The 22,727-nt window shown below is 43.0% G+C and overlaps 1 protein-coding gene and 1 pseudogene across 1 annotated transcript in view; one reads left to right on the top strand and one right to left on the bottom strand.

The window, feature by feature from the left end:
- The window catches only part of LOC126456684 (uncharacterized), an 856,126-nt gene that overhangs the window by 156,849 nt on the left and 676,550 nt on the right, over nt 1-22,727 (bottom strand). The gene's annotated exons all lie outside the window — the stretch shown is intronic.
- On the top strand, nt 12,433-12,550 carry LOC126459572 (5S ribosomal RNA; annotated as a pseudogene).

The following is a 22,727-nucleotide window of genomic DNA, read 5'->3' as shown; positions in this document are numbered from 1 at the left end:
AAAAGCTATATGCGTAGAGAGACTCGAACACTGCCTCGCAACCAGCAGCAAATTATGCCGGCCACTAAACGGTTGAGGCTACTTGTGAAGCAGTTCCACTTACAAAGGCGAGAAAGTGACCCAGAAGCAATTTCAGCCCGCTTGCAGCAGTAAAGATTATTGTCTTGCTGTAAAGGGAGCAGGAAAGACTCAGACTTAGACCAGCTGGTGGTACGGCGGGAATACCGCCACGTGTAAATGTGCGCAGAACCAGGGAAGGGAGATGAATATGGCGCCACCTTTAGCCCTTGCAGATGTGAACACACCCTCTAGGAGGCTCCGCACTGAAGTTAACTGGAAGTTTAGTAAATAGTCTTTTCCTTATTGGTTACCAGCAGCTCTTTGGAATGCGTTCTGTATTGTTTAGGCAACAGCCGGCTTGAATGTTACCTCGAAATGAGTTGAGCTGATATACCAGACCGTCTCCGATCGAGATTCTGTACGACTGAACGTGAACCACGAATAATTACGAAAGTCAGCGAAAGGAGCTGTACCAATGTTTAAAATAAAACTCGGAACGCCGAGAATACGTTAAATTGTCTCACTCACTACGAGATCGACGTTTTATTGTGCTTGATACTGATTATGAACTTCTTAATTTTTATGTTGGGCATTGAATTAAAATTTTCCCACACAGTCAATCACATTGTGTCAGTAAGATGAACAATTGTGTATAGACTGATTTCTAGTAAACATTACCTTTGACGACCACGCTGTGCAGAAATATGAATGGCACGTGACTTTTTGACGATACAAGGACAATGTATCCACGTCTGCTACTATACCCGCCTCCATTACTATACTGTGGATGCACTTGAGAATGGGCAGTATCCGAAACTGGTAGCGCAAATAAAATAATGTAAAACACAGCTTGGTGGAACAATGTCCTCCTTCAAACTGGCGCTGTCGTTTAACTTTTAACTACAAAATAATTATTATTGCGGAAATGTACAGATATATCCGCAGAGATCCACCTCAACGCAGCCTTTCATCCGCAAAAACCTAGGATGGCCTCGGATCTACGCAACTGTGCAGACCTGTACCAACAGCCACCATTAATTTTGCAAACAAGAAAAAAATTGCAAGGTCCATTCAACAAACAACTGGAAAAGCTGTATAAGAAATACAAAACTTCGTCAGAGTTTGCGTTTCTGTGTTATTTATTGATCGTGTCCTACAACTATGGGAGGGGGCTGCCACGCCTGCTTAGCGAACGGGATGCTGGGAATCAGTGAAACAAGATGACGGAAACCTTGCGGCTTTTCAACAACGTGCACAACGAAATGCCTTTAAATTTCTCTCAGCTGAAGGTCTGAAATGAATCGAAATACACCGCCGGCTGGCTGTGTGACGTGGTGAAAGTTGATTAAGTCGAAAACAAGTGTACGAGTGGGTAGATAATTTAAAACGAGGTGTAACAAGTGTTCAAAATTCGCCACCTCCGACTGTCTGTGCAGTCACGGAGAACAATATTGCGAGAGCTGATGAATTGATACGGGAAAACAGGCGTATTACGGTGAATGATATTACAGCAACGATGAAAATTAGTGTCGGATCAGCCCACGATATTGTTCATGATCTACTGATGTTCAAGAAAGTATATGCGAGGTGGGTTCCAAATTACTTGATATCGTAAGTCTGTACATAAAGTAGCAAACCACATTAAGTACAGCCTCACGGTGGCGCCACTTATCACGGTATAAGTGTATATTTTTATTTTTTGTAATTATGTACCTTACGATTTTGGTTGGGGTGGCTTTAAGTATTGTGGGCTAGCATGAGACTTTTAATTAACTTATACCGCGATAACACTCGTACGGACATCGACTGCCCCGAAGTACGTACGATATAATACACAGCGCCCGACTCACCGCCTTCTAATAAATAGTTTGCGTAACCGCTGCTATTTAGAAAAGCAAATATGCGTATTCTTACGCAAACTGTAATTATTAATATGAGTCTCAGGGGCTACTGGTTATTCATGCACCAAATTACATAAAGATTAACTGAGATATTGCGTAATGTAATGATTTTCAATATTTCTTTTTCATTATTTGCAAGGCAAAACTGGAGAGAATCTCGTTTGCCGTTAGGCGGCCGAAATGAAACATACTGAACTCACTCAGTATTCTAAATATTACGAGAACGGAATATAAAACTCATTTATTTTTCAACGTAATGCCCCTCAACTTCTATGCACTTACGCCAGCGGTGGACAAGCGCAAAGTACTCTTGGAGACGCGTGTGTAACCAGTCATGCACTGCTGCCTCAACTTACTCATCTTCAGCGAACCTTCGGCCACTAAGACCTACTTTCAGTGGGTTAAAGATGAGACATTCTAAAGCTGCCAGATACTGGAGATATGGGGTGGGGCAAGCAGATGAATTTCAGATCTTCGTGCACAAATCGACGCGCCTTTCATTTGTGATTGTGACGGTACGTCACATAAATGGACATTTGGAGAAATAGAAAGGAAGTTTTTGTTATGAGAACTGTGAATTATAAATTATTTCAAGACTGTCTACGTGTGCGCGATCTGTAACAAATAGTAAAGAACGTATATTATTATTATTATTATTATTATTATTATTATTATTATCAAAACACAAATATCGATGTAATTAACAAAACACAATTTTTTTTTTGCTATAATCTCTGTGTAACGTAGGCCATGAAGATCAGAGACAATACTTTGATTGAACTAGCTCTCCTGTTTTGTTTCGTGTTGCGGTAATCCGCCATTGTAGTGCTGTCTGATAATTAACGTAAGTTTTATCTATATTTTGAAAAATATAATAGAAATTGTAATTAGAAAGTGTGTATTATTGACTTAGTTGTCACCTCTCATGATTGCAACCATTAATTATAATTAACAAAATTTTTACAGAACTTCGTAGTGCAGGGGGTTCGTCTCCTCTAGCAGGATTTAGTCGGCCATTACGCTGATTGTATATTTAATTAAAATTTCAAGTCATAATATTAAATGTAAATGCGAGAGACTTCTGAATTTTGATCTTTCATTAATTTCAAAGTTAAAAAGAGTCAAAATAGATTCTTTACAAAATCCGGTTTATTTATTGAATGACCCTTATACAACGCTCCACGGCCCGTGACGCGGCTCTCCCTGTCTCTCTCTCTCCGCCCTGGTGCCGCCCCTTCCCCTCCCTGGAGCAGGGTCAGCTTCCGCGTGGAAAGCGGGGGCGCCGGCGCAGCGGGGTAGCCCCGGCGCTCCTCTCACCCTGAAGTGTGTTAAGGAGTCGCTTCAGCTAGGAGCACCGAGCACCGGCCACTTCTGGCCGCTCCGAGGCCGGCCGGGTACAGTTACCGCCGCCTCGCACACATCTGCACACTCACCACGGCCCCAACCTATAAACTGGCTGCCAGCTCTAGCCGATCCGCTCATCGGGGGCAACCCATTTGTGTAGGCTGCATTCGTAGTAGCTCACGTACACAAACAGACTACTACTTCTGTGCGGGGAAACATCCGGCCCACTGTAATAAAGTACTGTGGATTTGTCTCCTTTCTTGTGCACCTTCAGATCGGCAAATGGAGCGGGGGCTGCAATCAGAGGAAGAAGAACCGAGACTGAGAAAGGAAAAGACGAGCCAAGAATTGCTTATTTATGCTACGCAGTCCTGTTCTTCGGATCTGCAGACTCAGATGGAAACACGGCATCAGGCGTATTTCGATTTCGTCAACAATAATAATACGATCTAGGTCTCTGAAAGCAGGGATGTGGAGCACATTTCGTTCAAATGTGGCACGACTCGGGCGCGGCTAGCTGTTGTAACAGTCGAGAAGAGGCGCTCGGAATTAAAGCTGTGAGGACAGGGCGTGAGTCGTGCTTGGGTAGCTCAGATGATAGAGCACTTGGCCGCGAAAGGCAAAGGTCCCGAGTTCGAATCTCGGTCCGGCACACAGTTTTAATCCGCCAGGAAGTTTCAGGCGCTCGGAACATCAGCGACACACCCGACTGACAGGACCGAACCGATCAGCTGTTGCCGAGCTACGCGGACTTACCGACCGTGGAGTTTGCTGCCCTACTGCAGGTGCCACCTCCGACCAATCGCTTCTGCACCGTGGCGTTTCGGACCAGAGCCCCCCGCCACTGCTGTAAGTAGGCTGTTTAGGTTCTTATATTGGTAACGCCATCGCCACCCAGCGCTCTGTCTGAAAATCACTGGCTGTGCTGTGTGCAGTCTGTGGCTGGTTTGCATTGTTGTTGGCTATTGTAGTGTTGGGCAGTTGGCTGTTAACAGCGCGTAGCGTTATGCGGTTGGAGGTGAGCCGCCAGCAGTGGTGGATGTGGGGAGAGAAATGGCGGAGTTTTGAGAGCGGATGATCTGGACAGAGACAGTAAATTTCTAAGACTGGATGTCATGAACTGATATATATATATATATATATATATATATATATATATATATATATATATATATATATATATAATGACTTTTGAACACTGTTAAGGTAAATACATTGTTTGTTCTTTATCAAAATCTTTCATTTGCTAACTATGCCTATTCGGTAGTTTCAATCTTTTATTTAGCTGGCAGTATTCGCGCTCGCTGTATTGCAGTAGTTTGAGTAACGAAGATTTTTGTGAGGTAAGTGATTCATGAAAGGTATAGGCTATTGTTAGTCAGGGCCATTTTCTTGTAGGGATTATTTAAAGTCAGATTGCGTTGCGCTAAAAGTACTGTGTGTCAGTTTAAGCAGAGTCATTTATAATTTTTCTAAGGGGACGTTTCACTGCTTGTTAACTGCAGCGGATTTGTTCCAGAATGAAATATTTCCCTTTGCAGCGGATTGTGCGCTGATACGATTATCTTTCTGTCAGATCAAAACTGTGTGCCGGACGGAGACTCGAACTCGGGACCTTTGCCTTTCGCGGGCAAGTGCTCTACCGACTGAGCTGCCCAAGGGTGACTCACGCCCCGTCCTCACAGAAGGCAGGAGACGAGATATTGGCGGAAGTACAGCTGTGAGGAGGGGTCGTGAGTCGTGCTTCGGTAGCTTAGTCGGTAGAGAATTTGCCCGCAGAAGGCAAAGGTCCCGAGTTCGAGTCTCAGTCCGGCAAACAGTTTCAATCTGAAAGGAAGTTTCATCTCAGCGGATTTGTTGTCATCGTGCGAGGCAGTGCCCTCGCAAACATCCTTCTCTCCAGTGCAAATTCGTGCGCTACTCGCGATCTATATAACGTATAATGGAAACGAAACAGAAGCCGTGTCTTTTGAATGGTGGTCATCGCTACCAAGCGCACAGAAAATTGTTTGCGCCGTGAATTCCGAACGGAGAAAGAGCCGAGACCGTTTAAAAGTGCAAATGGCAGAATCATGGCTGAACAGTAACATTCTAGACCACTCGACGAAAAAGATACCCAAATTAAAAAACGAAAGTGTAACTGCGGCAGAAGGTTTTGCGAAGAAAAAAAAGAAAGTTCGACTTTCCCCAATTTGTGAATAGGAGTTTCAAGATTTTGCAGATAAAGGTATAGATTTCGTAGCAAATATGTAAAATTATGAGAATTCCAAGACTAGTTTGTGTAGAGCGAGCAAACAAGTTTTTAAGACGACCCAGAAATACGGCTGTAGTTCGGACGTTCAACTGAGCGAAGACATTTTGAAATTAACTGATGCTGTTAGTTTTTTGAAAATTGATGTTTGGTGCTGCCATGGAAAAAAACTGATGTTCAGTTGAGAAGAGGCGGAACATATCATGTGAGATAATGGAACGTTTCTTATTGACGGGATATTTGACAGCTGTTCGAAACTTTTAGAACGAATTTGTACAAAACGAATTTGCACGGAAGAAGCGACGAAATTGTTTCCATTTTTATTTGCCTTACTCTCAGATAAAATTCAAAATACGTATGTACTTCTTACACATTCTTAAGTAAGATGCATGCGTGATTATAGAAAACTGCAGTGTTAGACTTGGAAATGGCTACAATTAAACAGGTTATCTGAAACATCCCTTTCCGTCTGCAGTTTTCTCTTCCACCAATGTCCGTGGAAGAAAATAAAACAACGTGGTTTAACCGAGGAATACAGGGATACAAGTCCGACTGTTTGCCGCATGTGTTCTGCGTTAGCTGTACTGCGTTCGCTGTACTGCTGTTTTCGTTGGCCAGTCCTGTTGCAATTCAGCAAAAGAAGTCCTTTCTACAACGATTGTATTACACCTTCTGCAGGTGAATTTGAAGAAACAGGAGCCCCATTAGGTTGTACCTGTTGATTGTAGGCTTACGAATAACGAAGTAACCTTGCGACCCTCGCGCGTGATGTGTTCGTATCTAACGTCTTGGACGAAGAGCACCCTTTTGCACATGTAGTGAGGCTCGATATATTATGACGCCAACTTAGACCCAGTCCTATTCTGTGGACTACTCAAAACGGCTGTCAAGTAGAAACATGAAAAGTTCTGACGTGTTTGACTTTTACATACATCACAGTAACGTGTACTGTCTCAATGTGTATACAACTGTCAGTGACCATTGAATACCTGAATTCTGCTCTTAGCGATCGCATCATAATCTTTTAGCTGTTGCAATTGGAGAAATTTATGTTAACAATAACATGTATTTAACCGTTTAGTTGTGGGAATCTCGTTCTGCCACTAGCGGATGAGATCTTTATTAACAGTTTGTACGGTGGCATCCACGAAGAAGTCGTTATGAAAAACAAATCAAGAAGAGCGTTAAGTGCCTCTCTTTTTCCCAGAGGAAGGTACCGGTAGTGGTCTTAGCAGTTTCAGTCCCGCAGCGAGGCAGTGGGCGTAGCTGCGATGAGAATTTCTGCCCAATTACTTCGAAATGTAGGATGAGATTACGGTAGGAATCAACAGTGTATTATTTTCTAGCAGTCTGCTGGCAATTTCCGGAGAAAAATGTCACAAACACTGTGCCAGTTTTCACTGAAGTTCGAGCTCTTCTTCCCTCTTGAAATGAAGTCAGTGCGCGATATGAAGAGCAACTTTGTGCTCACAGTAAAATTCACCGGATTACCTCCTCGTTGTTTGAGGGCCAGTTGGACTTGTGCTTCGCGTTTAGAGCAGATTTTCCAACAAATTACTGCTTTACGGCTCCTGCGCTTCGCGCCGCGCGGGCACCGCTCGTTAACGGAGAGACCACTTGGTCACGCCAGTGCTCCAGGGGAATTCCGGGCCGGCACTCGGGCTGATGGAAGGCCGCGCCGCGCCGCGCCTCCCACGCCTGGGGCCATCATCTGCCGTTTCGGCTTCCAGCAGCAACGTCATCATCGTCATCGCCATCCCAGTGAGAAAGCTCCGCTCCGCTAAACCTGCTACGGCACTCTCACTGTGCATTCTCGGCAGGCGAGCACGCCCTTACGCAGAGCTATTTTCTGTCAGCGCCGCACATTCGTCGCATTATTTATTTGTCAGTCACTTCAGGGAATTTGATCTGCTAATGGATGGGGAAACAGGTAAATATCGCGCGTGCATGAATAATGTAGGTCAACTAAGCCGTGTTATGGCAATTCCGTCTCACTGAGTTGGACTGGAATCTAGGAAAGTACTGACAGACGTATGTTTTCTTTAATTTTTTTATATTTTTGTAAGAGTGTACGGTGCGATGTCTCGAAAATATTGAGACGAACAACTCAAAAATTTAACCTTTTTTTTTTTTTTTGGTGTGTTTCCGGCGCAGTAGTTCAGATTCTGCTTGCAAAAAGACAGCTATCCGGAATCGAATCTCAATCCAGCAAACAAAAGTTTCTCACAAATGAGGAAAATAGTGATGTATGCATCCTTTACATTCACTTCAGTGTGCAACGATACTTTGAATTAACGGAAATTAATCGAAAAATAACAAACATATTGTGTCAAGAGCGTTCCGCACTGCTTACCCGACTGAGTCAGCCGTCCTGAGTTTCTAAATCGTAAGTTTACAAAATAATTCTTTGGTAATGTCGGCCATCACCAACGGCTTATCCAGTGGTCTATAAAATTTCTTGAAAGCTGTCGGATGTTTGTACGTTTCTGCCACGATATTACAGTACGGACTCTTCTGATCAACTTCAGTTATATCTTAGAAAAGCAGTCTGAGTTCCTCTTTTGATCGAACAATCAATACACTGGAAACGTTTCAAACGTCACAGCTTTCCCAAGCATTGCTGAATGTTTACCAACGTACAATAAAGTAAGTTTTTGTGATGAATGTTTATTAACGTTATTCACATTTTTATTTTCGTTTTGACATTTTACAGTTCAACGTTTAATCACGTGTTACAGATACGTATTTCCAATGCAAAAACAAATCAAAATAAAATACGAAACACTAAGCTGTAAAAATGAGCTGACATAGGCCTGGTCCTTTCCTGCGTTCGGATCACAGTCATGTAGAATTTTTTGAAATAAATTTCCCCCATTTGATTGTTAATTGTTCCTTTATTTTACAAAATCATGATTTCGACTATATATCAATTCTCAAGTGCATGTTGAAATGTTAAAATATGTCTGACCTGTCTGTGACATGTCATCTTCGAAAAAACATATTTCTGGTCTTATAGACCGGTTTTTGTATTACAGCATATGCGTAGATATCGAAGATACGTAATATGGCTGACATTGTGCACAGTGAAAAACCATTAATACACAGTATGGCGTATTTAACAGCCAATATATTCCTGTGACCTCAGCTGATGAACAGAAGTGGCGATGACATATCACAGGCTGGTCAGACATATTTTGACATTTCAGCATGCACCTGATAAATGTCTATAAATCCGAAATCGCGATTGTGTGAAATCAATGAACAATTAATAGTCAAATGGCGTAAATTTCCGTCAAAAAGATACACCCGGTTGTCATGGAAGTACCGTTGTTAAGGAATTGCTACAGAGAGCTACCAACTGTTGAAATGTATAAATAGAATACTATGAGGTTCGTCACAAAGGTAATAGTTGACTGACAGAAAATACTAGTGTCTTTAATGATGAGCTTCTAATTTAATTTGATTTTCCTTTTTAAGCGGACCAAATGCCAGTAAACTGAGTCTTGGGCAACGAGCTAGCTCCTCATATTGTTGCTTCCTCTTGCGTGACGATTAAGAATGCTTGACAAAATTGAACACTCCCACCTTCCGCGAGTTATAATAGACGATTCACTTTCGAAATGCAAAGGAATAAGCCTATAATGCGACTCAATTTCACCCGGAAATTGTATGACGTTTACAAGCCTTCAGCATTGGTGGAAAAGAATCATGGTGTCGAGTATCTAGGGAAGCCCGTACAAATGTGCACCACTGAGGTGGGAGTGAACAGCCAGAGATCAAACAGGAGTCTTGTTGAGCCAGTAATGAAAAGAGGGCCGGAAAATCGCCACTTCGCAATTAGTCAACTTGATACGGTATTCTGGATAATACGAGTAGTACACCAACTGTTACCGAGGAACGTAATTATAGACCCGACAATCAAGGCCAACACTCTTTCCCCCACAATTTACAAAAAAAAAAAAAAAAATGGCTCTGAGCACTATGGGACTTAACTTCTGAAGTCATCAGTCCCCTAGAATGTAGAACTACTTAAACCTAACTAACCTAAGGACATCACACACATCCATGCCCGAGCAGGATTCCAACCTGCGACCGTAGCGGTCGCGCGTTTCCAGACTGTAGCGCCTAGAACCGCTCGGCCACCCCGGCCGGCCACAATTTACAGTCCGTAGCTTAGAATAGTTACAATATTGATCACGCAAACAATAGCTTTCTCCTACAGCTCAAGAAATGTCTTGTTTCTCAACATTCTGCAAATAATGAAGTGGTGGAGATTTATGAACCAGCAAGTATCAAAAAAAGTAAAATTGTACTCAGAGGGGTCTATGGCTCCAAAGTTGTATAGAATTTAATGCAGAGCAACAGGAAGTAAATCTCTTTGTGTTGCATCTCATAATTAATGTTTCATCCGTATAGTTTACGAACGTTTCTAGTTTTACTGGTGTTTGCTTTCGGAACACGCCAACAACGGCTTCAGATTAAAACTCTCAGCGACAGGGAACGAGAGCAGTCTCTTTGCCAGGTGGTCACAAGAATGTAGCGTTTGCAAACTGCAAAGGAAGTACCCCTAGACAATGAATATAAGGGAACGTAATCTGACCATGGAAAAACAAAAATATGTGAAATTAATAAGCAAGTGACTCGTTGCTACACGTATCTGACAGTAATTACAGTTCGCACCGCTCAGAGAGAAAGTTAGAGCGAGATACGGAGAAGAACAGCCATTCATCATGGAGTTGTCGGAAATGTAAATGGATGTTTACTAATTAAAAGGGCGTCTGTCCCGCTCCCTCCTTTGTAACACATTTTTCGATTGTAGCTATTCCTAGATGTCTTGCAAAACTTTATACGGCACTACGAAATCCACCATGAAATACGAGTTGCACAATTACCACGTCTCCCTGAGACGTGAGTTTTCTGGTTTTTTTCCACGCCCCAGTTTTTTCCCCCTACCAAGAGTGTGGTAAAAGAAACTTCAACTCACGAAGCTAACGGAATACATTTAAAGATAAACTACGAAATTCGTTCTGGGTCTGTTTTGTTGACGTGACGCTGTTGGGGGACGGTTGCTTCAGATGAACCAGCAGTGCAAGACATTCACAGAAACAGGCTGGAATAATTCCGCTTATCGGCAACAGAAGAGAAACTAGTTTGCTTCCTTTGTAGCGCTTTTCGTTTGCGTTTATTAAGGTCGGGTAGGACTGATTAGCCACGTAAATCTATGGAAGATGAGTGCTTCTCGACATCATGCATATGCTTGTGGAATAATGGAGTCAACGGCATCCGGTACACTTAACAGCGTTTTGAACTTCCTCCAGCTATTTTGTTTTCTTCCAGATATAAACATTCCGAACTCTTTACGCAGCACACATAATTAGTTTTGGTAATGTGGATTTATGAGGCTGAAAGTAACCAACTGGGAAGTGTAATACACCGACGAGCTAAAACATTATGACCAGGTACAGGGAGAAGTCGGTGTTATTTTTTGCGAAATTCTGTGTTATTTTTGTCAAATTCACTGTTATTATTCCGGATATGGTGTTTTTTTTCAAATTTGGTGTTTTTCTTTGCCAAATTAGCTGTAATTATTTTTCCAAATTCGATGTTTTATTTTGCAAAATTTAGTGGTTTTTTTGCCAAATTCTGTTATTTTTTTGCCAAATTATGTTATTTTTTTGCCGAATTCAGCGATTTTTGCCAATTTTGGTATTATTTCTTTGACAAATTCGGTGTATTTATTTCCAAATTTGGTGTTATATTTTTGCCAATTCGATGTTGTTTTTTGACAAATTGGGAGTTATTTTTTACCAATTTCGCCGTTATTTTTTGCCGAGTTCGGCGACTTTTTTGTCAATTCGATGTTTTTTGCTAAATTCGGTGTTACTTTATGCCAAATTCTGATAAAGTCAGTGATTGTTATTCAAAATTCGGTGTTACTTTTAGTCACATTCGGCGTTGTTTGCGTCCTCACATCAATGTTTGTTACATGGGAAATGAGACGTTATGTGGTTATACTCGAACGTCAGCTTAGGAGATTAGTAGACAAAATGCAGCTTCAACATTCACTATTTACAAGTTACGAATATTAGAAAACTGTCGTCCTCAGAATCATAAAACTTTCCTACGGCAAAATTACAACTTCCGCGATATCTGTCACAAATCGCCGATTTCACGTAATGTCACTAGAAGCCGATAATTTTGTGCTATCGTTTTCACGAAATTTTTCTGACCCTAATTACGACCACTGTTCGCCACGAGAATGAATGCGGCTGTGACGTTGCGGGCAAGCGAAAAGTTGAGGAAAGCATACCTGTGCTGCAGACACGAATGGAGGAGAATCATTCTAGCGGACGATACGAGCCGCAAATGGGGAAAAGCGCTGACATAAGCGATTTTGACAAATGGCACACTGTCATAGTACAGAACCTGGGGACGATCGTTTCTAAAATGACGAACCTGGTCGGCTGTCGGTTTGCTTCTATCTTGAGCACCGGTGGAAAGTAGTTGAAGGACGGTGATACCACAAGTAGGCGACAACATTTTGGACGTCCACGCCTCATCACTACACGTGGAGGTCGTAGGCTTGGCCGCTGCGTAAAGTAGGATAGGCGGCAATCTGTGGCAGATCTGGCGCAGTGCACAATGCTGGTACAGGCACAGGCAATCCTGAGATCATATTGCTGGAGTTCCAACGCACACTACCCTTAACCATGTTGACACAATGACGTCATAAATTAGAAATGCAGTGGGAACAAGATCATGGAAACTGGACCAGAGATCAATGGAAACATTTCTCCTTGTCGGCTGAATCACGTTTCTTGTTACTCCAGCTCGATGGCCGCGTCGGGATATACCTTCATCCATGCATACGGCTGGGCCAACGGCCTTGCCGCAGTGGATACACCGGTTCCCGTCAGATCACCGAAGTTAAGCGCTATCGGGCGTGGCTGGCACTTGGATGGGTGACCATCTGGGCCGCCATGTGCTGTTACCATTTTTCGGGGTGCCCTCAGCCTGGTGATGCCCATTGAGGAGCTACTCGACCGAATAGTAGCGGCTCCGGTCAAAGAAAACCATTGTAACGACCGGGAGAGCGGTGTGCTGACCACACGCCCCTCCTATCCGTATCCTCAGTTGAGGATGACACGGCGGTCAGATGATCCCGATGGGCCACTTGTGGCCTGAAGACGGAGTGCTTCATGCGAACGGCTGCAAGGAAACCTACAGGAAATTAGTATTGTGCTATCGAAGACATTTACCTGGGCTTCAATGGAAACTGCGGTACCATGGTACCCTAACAACTATGGACTACGTGGACATCATTTGCGGAACACCTGCGCCCCTTCACGTATTACGTCTTCCCCGACGGCGACCGCACTTTCTAGCAGGATAACGGCTCGCGTCACAAGAACTGAATCATGCCGCACTGGTTTGAGTTGCACTATAGTGGAGTCACGTTGATGTCTCGGCCACCGACTTCGTCTTATTTGCATTCGATGGAACACATCGGGACGGCGTCAGGCGCAGCTTCGCACCCAGAAACAAGTGGCTGGCAATTTACGGGAACTGCGTGACCTGTGCGTAGACGTGTGGTACCGCATATCTCTGGAAACCCACGTAGAATCGCTGTTGTGCTGCGCTCCAAAAGTGGAGCAACAGTATTAAGCAAGTAGACATAATGTTTCACCTCATCAGCGGATTATGTGTGTGTTTTCAAGCACAGCTGTTAGACGCCTGGTTCTACTTCTGCCAAACTTAGCAGAAATACGACTTAATGTCATGACACAGTTGGAATGGAGGTGAAATACTTACAGCACCCCTAGCCTGTCGAGGGGTATGATGGCGGAAAGGTGGTTACATACACGATCAGCTTGCTTGGGCAATTCCAGTGAACTGTATACGTCTGCGACAAAACATAGGGCAAAGAAGTTGCACTGTAACACCCTTAGTAGAGGGCAAGGGTTTGAAGGCGACGGCACGTAAAAATTATCGAAAACGATTTATGTTTGTGATGAACAGTTTTCAAGATGTCTAGGCTGGTTCCTGATGACCCTGACGAAATGCAGCCTCTAGGGATGGTATGGCGGTGGCTGGTGGTGACACGTAAAGCATAAAGATGAAACGCTTGGAGTAATTTCATCCAGACCTGTTACACTTATGAGTTAGTATCCGAAAAATAGATTATGTGGCAGTTGTACTCGTATAGCTGGGGTTGCGGACAGAGAAGGGAACTAGGGTAACATCTGAGCATAACTCAAGAGCTCTTGAAGAAACATCAACCAAATTTAGCTTTTGGATGGCTTACTATCCATAAAAATAATAGTGTTTCGACGTGAGATACCCAGCACCTATAGAAATGGTGGCCGGCTTGGAGGTGACAAGATAAAAATAAACTATAGCTAGTTAGATGTTCCATTGTTGGTTTGAACGATTCTTTTATGGAAACTATGTGAAACGAGCCAGTTTACAGTATATGTATATGCGATTAGTGTTAACATCAATGAACACATTTTTTAGTCGTATTAATTTTTTTTACAGAATTCCTGTTTTTAAACAAAAATTCGTTCAAGGAATAGAAGGAGTTGTCGAGAAGGAATTATTTTAGGTTAGATTTAAAACTGGCTTTGCTACCTGTCAGATTTTTTCCATTTTTGGGCAAATGTCAAACATTTTTGTTGCTACATATTGAACTCCTTTTTTAGCCGGTGACATTTTTAATAACGGGCTTTCGGTTTTGCTAGACTAAATGGTGACGGCTCCGATGACATTCAACCCATGGAATGCACGTAAGAATTTGTAATTTGTTGCCGGCCGAAGTGGCCGAGCGATTCTAGGCGCTTCAGCCTGGAACCGCGCGACCGCTACAGTCGCAGGTTCGACTCCTGCCTCGGGCATGAATGTGTGTGATGTCCTTAGGTTAGTTAGGTTTCATTAGTTCTAAGTTCTAGGGGACTGATGACGTTAGATGTTAAGTCCCATAGTCCTCAGATCCATTTGAACCATTTTTGAAGACGCATACTAGAGTGCAAAAACTGTGTACTATGCCAAGCACAAACGAGTTTGTCATTTTTTTCCTCTTCGGATGTGCTATGTGTCCATGGCTGGTCACATTAGGTGCAATAGCAGTAAATACTACGGAAACAGAGCGCGCGCGCACACACACACACACACACACACACACACACACACACACACACACACACAAAGTGAGAAAGCTGTTTCTTTTTTACAGTTCGTGAAAACTGTCTCATTGTTACGAAACTGACAACGGCTGTGCGTAAAATAAATAAATAAATAGTTGGGAGAGCATAGACGGACATTCCAATAATGTCCTAGGGTGCAAGGGAACCTTCTGTAGTTGACTAAAAACACTGTTTATTGAGCGTAGTGATTCGTCCTTTATGATGGGGTGATAGAACTCCTCGGAGTGAACGGGGTATGTTTCTGCAACAGATAATGTCCACCTTTTCTTTCATTCCACGTTATTGTGTAATACGCGAGACAACAGACAGCGAAAATTGTTTATACGATTGATAATTGTAGATATACGTTTTCCTACGTACACTTTTCGACCAGAAATCGTCCGTAAGCGCATACGACATTGTGAGCTGTTCAGGATGTGCAATGCGCCGTTAAAAACGAAAATTAAATCGGGAGTATAAAACTAGGCAAATCCACAGTAGCCTCCGATGTAGATATTTACTACTCTGTTGTTGTGGTCTTCAGTCCTGAGACTGGTTTGATGCAGCTCTCCATGCTACTCTATCCTGTGCAAGCTTCTTCATCTCCCAGTACCTACTGCAACCTACATCCTTCTGAATCTGCTTAGTGTATTCATCTCTTGGTCTCCCTCTACGATTTTTATCCTCCACGCTGCCCTCCAATACTAAATTGGTGATTCCTTGATGCCTCAGAACATGTCCTACCAACCGATCCCTTCTTCCTGTCAAGTTGTACCACAAACTTCTCTTCTCCCCAATTCTATTCAATACCTCCTCATTAGTTATGTGATCTACCCATCTAAGCTTCAGCATTCTTCTGTAGCACCACATTTCGAAAGCTTCTATTCTCTTCTTGTCCAAACTATTTATCGTCCATGTTTCACTTCCATACATGGCTACACTCCATACAAATACTTTCAGAAATGACTTCCTGACACTTAAATCTATACTCGATGTTAACAAATTTCTCTTCTTCAGAAACGCTTTCCTTGCCATTGCCAGTCTACATTTTATATGCTCTCTACTTCGACCATCATCAGTTATTTTGCTCCCCAAATAGCAAAACTCCTTTACTACTTTAAGTGTCTCATTTCCTAATCTAATTCCCTCAGCATCACCCGACTTAATTAGACTACATTCCTTTATCCTCGCTTTGCTTTTGTTGATGTTCATCTTATATCCTCCTTTCAAGACAGTGTCCATTCCATTCAACTGCTGTTCCCAGTCCTTTGCTGTCTCTGACAGAATTACAATGTCATCGGCGAACCTCAAGGTTTTTATTTCTTCTCCATGGATTTTAATACCTACTCCGAATTTTTCTTTTGTTTCCTTAACTGCTTGCTCAATATACAGATTGAATAACATCGGGGAGAGGCTACAACCCTGTCTTACTCCCTTCCCAACCACTGCTTCCCTTTCATGTCCCTCGACTCTTATAACTGCCATCTGATTTCTGTACAAATTGTAAATAGCCTTTCGCTCCCTGTATTTTACCCCTGCCACCTTTAGAATTTGAAAGAGAGTATTCCAGTCAACATTGCCAAAAGCTTTCTCTAAGCCTACAAATGCTAGAAACGTAGGTTTGCCTTTCCTTAATCTTTCTTCTAAGATAAGTCGTAAGGTCAGTATTGCCTCACGTGTTCCAGTGTTTCTACGGAATCCAAACTGATCTTCCCCGAGGTCGGCTGCTACTAGTTTTTCCATTCGTCTGTAAAGAATTCGTGTTAGTATTTTGCAGCTGTGGCTTATTAAACTGATTGTTCGGTAATTTTCACATCTGTCAACACCTGCTTTCTTTGGGATTGGAATTATTATATTCTTCTTGAAGTCTGAGGGTATTTCGCCTGTTTCATACATCTTGCTCACCAGATGGTAGAGTTTTGTCGTGACTGGCTCTCCCAAGGCCATCAGTAGTTCTAATGGAATGTTGTCTACTCCCGGGGCCTTGTTTCGCCTCAGGTCTTTCAGTGCTCTGTCAAACTCTTCACGCAGTATCGTATCTCCCATTTCATCTTCATCTACATCCTCTTCCATTTCCATAATATTGTCCTCAAGTACATCGCCCTTGTATAGACCCTCTATATACTCCTTCCACCTTTCTGCTTTCCCTTCTTTGCTTAGAACTGGGTTTCCATCTGAGCTCTTGATATTCATACAAGTCGTTCTCTTATCTCCAACGGTCTCTTTAATTTTCCTGTAGGCAGTATCTATCTTACCCCTAGTGAGATAAGCCTCTACATCCTTACATTTGTCCTCTAGCCATCCCTGCTTAGCCATTTTGCACTTCATGTCGATATCATTTTTGAGACGTTTGTATTCCTTTTTGCCTGCTTCATTTACTGCATTTTTATGTTTTCTCCTTTCATTAATTAAATTCAATATTTCTTCTGTTACCCAAGGATTTCTACTAGCCCTCGTCTTTTTACCTACTTGATCCTCTGCTCCCTTCACTACTTCATCCCTCAAAGCTACCCATTCTTCTTCTACTGTATTTCTTTCCCCCATTCCTGTCAATTGTTCCCTTATGCTCTCCCTGAAACTCTGTACAACCTCTGGTTCTTTCAGTCTATCCAGGTCCCATCTCCTTAAATTCCCACCTTTTTGCAGTTTCTTCAGTTTTAATCTACAGGGCATAACCAATAGATTGTGGTCAGAGTCCACATCTGCCCCTGGAATGTCTTACAATTTAAAACCTGGTTCCTAAATCTCTGTCTTACCATTATATTATCTATCTGATACCTTTTAGTATCTCCAGGGTTCTTCCATGTATACAACCTTCTTTCATGATTCTTAAACCAAGTGTTAGCTATGATTATGTTGTGCTCTGTGCAAAATTCTACCAGGCGGCTTCCTCTTTCATTTCTTAGCCCGAATCCATATTCACCTACTACGTTTCCTTCTCTCCCTTTTCCTACACTCGAATTCCAGTCACCCAGGACTATTACATTTTCGTCTCCCTTCACTATCTGAATAATTTCTTTTATTTCATCATAGATTTCTTAGCCGGCCGCGGTGGTCTAGCGGTTCTAGGCGCGCAGTCCGGAACCGCGAGACTGCTACGGTCGCAGGTTCGAATCCTGCCTCGGGCATGGATGTGTGTGATGTCCTTAGGTTAGTTAGGTTTAAGTAGTTCTAAGTTCTAGGGGACTGATGACCACAGATGTTAAGTCCCATAGTGCTCAGAACCATTTGAACCATAGATTTCTTCAATTTCTTCGTCCTCTGCAGAGCTAGTTGGCATATAAACTTGCACTACTGTAGTAGGTGTGGGCTTCGTATCTATCTTGGCCACTATCTTACTACTCTATGAACAGAAATAAATTCGTTTCTGGCGCGCTAACTGCTGAAGCGTGACAATAAATCAAAGCCAGCGCCGGATTTTTATTTTTTCGTGTCGTACCGTGTGTAGAACGCATTGCGCTCTATAAAACTCAGACGGACGGACATAAATCAGTATTAATAACTGCGTGATTAATGCAAGGCCGGGCAGGCAGCACGCCAACAGGTCGTGAGTGTATCTATAGCGCAGAAGCGGGAGTGGGAGATTAGCAGAGGACGCGGGGGAGGGGGGGGGGGTCTTACATTAGTGGGAATGCGTCGGCGAGATTCGTTTCGAACAGGGAGGGCGGCCACCGTCGTCGGGATCGCGAGGCTGCCCGCCCGTAACAATGCAGCGCCGTGCGATCAATATTTATGAGTGGCGTTCCGGTGCGCGCGCAGCCGCCGCGATCCCGGCCGAGCCAACCTGTCAATTAGCCGGCATCGTCTGAGGCTGTCCGGGCAGCTCGGGTCCCGGGGTTCGGCCGCTGATTGTCTTCCGCGGAGAAACGGCGCAGTCGACGGAGCTACACGGTCCGGCAGCTCAGCGCGCGGTTCAAGCGCGCAAAGACTTCCGCGTAGCACCGTTGTTATGAAACCGTAATAGGTCGCGTAAGGGAACTGCAATGCATAGCACACTACACCACTGACCTCTTTAACGTTTCAAGAGATTCTTAGGCACGCACAGGTCTCATCTAAAGGAACTGAACTAACGATAGACATTTTTGGTTTTATATCTTCTCTGAAGGCGGCAGGGGTAAAATACAGGGAGCGAAAGGCTATTTACAATTTGTACAGAAACGAGATGGCTGTTATAAGAGTCGAGGGGCATGAAAGGGAAGCAGTGGTTGGGAAGGGAGTGAGACAGGGTTGTACCCTCTCCCCGATGTTGTTCAATCTGTATATTGAGCAAGCAGTAAAGGAAACGAAAGAAAAATTCGGAGTGGGTATTAAAATCCATGGTGAAGAAATAAAAACTTTAAGGTTCACCGATGACATTGTAATTCTGTCAGAGACAGCAAAGGACTTGGAAGAGCAGTTGAACGGAATGGACGGTGTCTTGAAAAGAGGATATAAGATGAACATCAACAAAAGCAAAGCGAGGATAATGGAATGTAGTCGAATTAAGTCGGGTGATGCTGAGGGAATTAGATTAGGAAATGAGACACTTAAAGTAGTAAAGGAGTTTTGCTATTTGGGGAGCAAAATAACTGATGATGGTCGAAGTAGAGAGCATATAAAATGTAGACTGGCAATGGCAAGGAAAGCGTTTCAGAAGAAGAGAAATTTGTTAACATCGAGTATAGATTTAAGTGTCAGGAAGTCATTTCTGAAAGTATTTGTATGGAGTGTAGCCATGTATGGAAGTGAAACATGGACGATAAATAGTTTGGACAAGAAGAGAATAGAAGCTTTCGAAATGTGGTGCTACAGAAGAATGCTGAAGCTTAGATGGGTAGATCACATAACTAATGAGGAGGTATTGAATAGAATTGGGGAGGAGTTTGTGGCACAACTTGACAGGAAGAAGGGACCGGTTGGTAGGACATGTTCTGAGGCATCAAGGGATCACAAATTTAGCATTGGAGGGCAGCGTGGAGGGTAAAAATCGTAGAGGGAGACCAAGAGATGAATACACTAAGCAGATTCAGAAGGATGTAGGCTGCAGTAAGTACTGGGAGATGAAGAACCTTGCACAGGATAGAGTAGGATGGAGAGCTGCATCAAACCAGTCCCAGGACTGAAGACCACAACAACAACATCTTCTCGATGTACCTCTGTGACTGAAGTCATTAGCATTCGATGATCCTATGACAATCGACGAGCAATCTTCAGTCCCCACTTGTGAGACTGATTTTCACCGCTGAAACTTGATCGACAGGTTGGGCGAATTAAGTCTTTACGCAGAGTCCTGAGTCTGATTCTAAATCTTTTCGAAGCATACTTTGGGGTTGGAGCGCAGCACGCTGTTAACAGTGGTTCGTACACCACGAATGGGGACCTTCGTCTGTTGGCCTACTTCGCTTTCGCTGGCAGCAGTGGGCTATGTAATGGTAACGCAACTTTCTTTCGTGTGATTTTAGGCTTTCCGAGCTTATGCTGATTCTGAAATGTTATCGGATTTTCAACCGGGCGGCGTCGCGATAGTCCGACAAGCTCACTTGTTGCCATTTTTAGGCCGTCCTGAAGGCTCAGCTTGACTAAATATCGCACTTTCTGGACGACGCCTCCCAGCTAAATTCCCGAACATTTCAAAAACTTTCTTTTCAATTGTGCATTTATTTGTAACGGTGGAAACACGCCCGCATTTCAGTAAAGTCACAGTTATTCAGGTTATCTAGTTCGCACCAGTCGCTGGGAGGCAATGGAAGACTGGGTCTACTTACCATCTTGCTAATTCAACACGGCTGCCTGGCAGCAGTCGCTTTCGTAGATGGAAGCAGGAAACCTGGTTCTCAACATATTTCGGCATTTCAAATTTAAGATACAAAATGCCAATTATGTTTTATTCTTATGGTTTTTGTAGAAACGTATGACAGAAATACTACATTACAGTCAAATACATCATACAAAAAAAAAAATTTTTATTCCACTTTCAGCAGAAAGCGGGGAATATTTATCTTGATATCGTAATGAGTTACTACAACGTGTTTCAGATTCCTCGTGAAAATTTGTAAACTCATATGCTCGGCATAATGCACATATTTCTTGAACGTCTTGTAACTTAGCCGGCCGCGGTGGTCTAGCGGTTCTGGCGCTGCAGTCCGGAACCGCGGGACTGCTACGGTCGCAGGTTCGAATCCTGCCTCGGGCATGGGTGTGTGTGATGTCCTTAGGTTAGTTAGGTTTAAGTAGTTCTAAGTTCTAGGGGACTTATGACCTAAGATGTTGAGTCCCATAGTGCTCAGAGCCATTTGAACCGTCTTGTAACTTAAATCCAGTGTTATTTCTCTACGTCATACGAGTTAAACAAGAAGGTGACGAACTGTGTTACATTTCCCTGTACACATGCATTGCTCTCAACTAATCCGTTAGAGGTCGGCAACTCGCGAGTGATATTCGACTTGAAATTCACATATATTACGGAAGAAGTCTCCTCCCAAAAGAATAACCGTTTCTGAAGACATATTGTAAACTGAATCCCGCTATATACATCTCCTGCAGTTAGGCTTTTCTGTTGCACATTGCTTTGTGACAGGGAGTTGTTTTTTTTTCCACCCCAGAGTTCTTCTCCATCGACTACCATCCTGTTAAGCACACTGGTTAAAAAGTTCATATTTATATATACAGTATCCCTTGCTGTCGTTCGTCGCCTTATTTAACGCGCGCACTGGAACCCTTTTATCTAACACCAGAGTTCATGTAGTTTGTCGTTCTGAATTTAGCCCATAATTGACGTTCTTCAATATCATATGTTGAATGCTAGAATATGCTACTCTCTTTCTCTGTAATTATAGATTATGTATCGCTAAGTTGTTCGTAGCGTTTTTCTGATTTTGTGGGAAGTTTTGTATCTGAATACGAACTTGCCATGTCCTCAAAATGAACACGAAAGAGACATCTACATAGCTTTAACAATTGAATCCACCGTCGAATTCCTCTCGCTCGAAACGATAGCAGAAGAAAAGGCATCCACCGTCGCCGCCAGCGTGTTGGTGTTGGTTCGCTCTGCTGCTTTCCATTTACGTGTCTTAGCCTTCTTACCAACTGAACAGCAAGTAAGCCACATAAATGTGCTCGTTACAGCTTGAAGTAATTGTTAATTTTGGCTTTACCTCAGTTGAAGCACTTGCGTAACGCCGCACAGCCGTCCACGCTGGAACATTAAATTCAAGGTTAACTCTCCGGTACGAACAAGTAGGTGATTTATTCTCAGTGTGTGTGTGTGTGTGTGTGTGTGTGTGTGTGTGTGTGTGTGCGCATATGTGTGCGTGTTCTCAAGGGCATATCCTTCAATCTACGAGTACAATCATGAACAGTGAGAATGTGGTCAGATCGGGGTCGCCGTTAATGTATGTTGGTTTAGTCTAATTGCAGACCGTCCTTCGCTGATATCTTAATCCAATAAGACATGAAAAATCCACGGGAGTATGTAGGTTAATTCATTAACAACCTGATACGTTTTATGACATCCAGCTGTTGTCGGGTTTAACTAACAGCTCAAGAACTTCGTCCGCGAGTTAAGATGGGTACTCATACTGAGGTGCATGTCACTGATGTTTAAACAAAGCTTTCTTAGCAGTTTAATGTTTCTCAGTCAGTTGCCGAACACATCTTAATGTCGTGCCACACATACACTTACCGACTAATGTTGAAGTTAGGTCGGTACGTATGTTAAGCAGATACGCCGTTGCGGAGTAATTTTATTTTCCTTTTAATGCAGACGTTGACACTGCTGACTGGCGGCAATACTAAGTTACTGCAGAGGTGATCAAAAATTCCGGTAGCCTCATATTGCCACTTTTTTGAGGTGAGACCTGGTTTTGGGAAGATTAAAGAAGGTTCATTTACTTTTAGTGTCGTAGTAATGGATATTATTAATGCTGCTGAAGCGATTTATTTAGAACAAATTTCACTAGACGTCTTTTGTTAAAAAGCTCGTCTCTTCAGAGAGATATGTGCAAGATGGTA

This window comes from Schistocerca serialis, chromosome 2, assembly GCF_023864345.2.
Source record: "Schistocerca serialis cubense isolate TAMUIC-IGC-003099 chromosome 2, iqSchSeri2.2, whole genome shotgun sequence".
Classification (NCBI taxonomy): domain Eukaryota; kingdom Metazoa; phylum Arthropoda; class Insecta; order Orthoptera; family Acrididae; genus Schistocerca; species Schistocerca serialis.
Note: the sequence above shows the minus strand (reverse complement) of the source record. Positions and strands in the feature narration are given on the sequence as shown.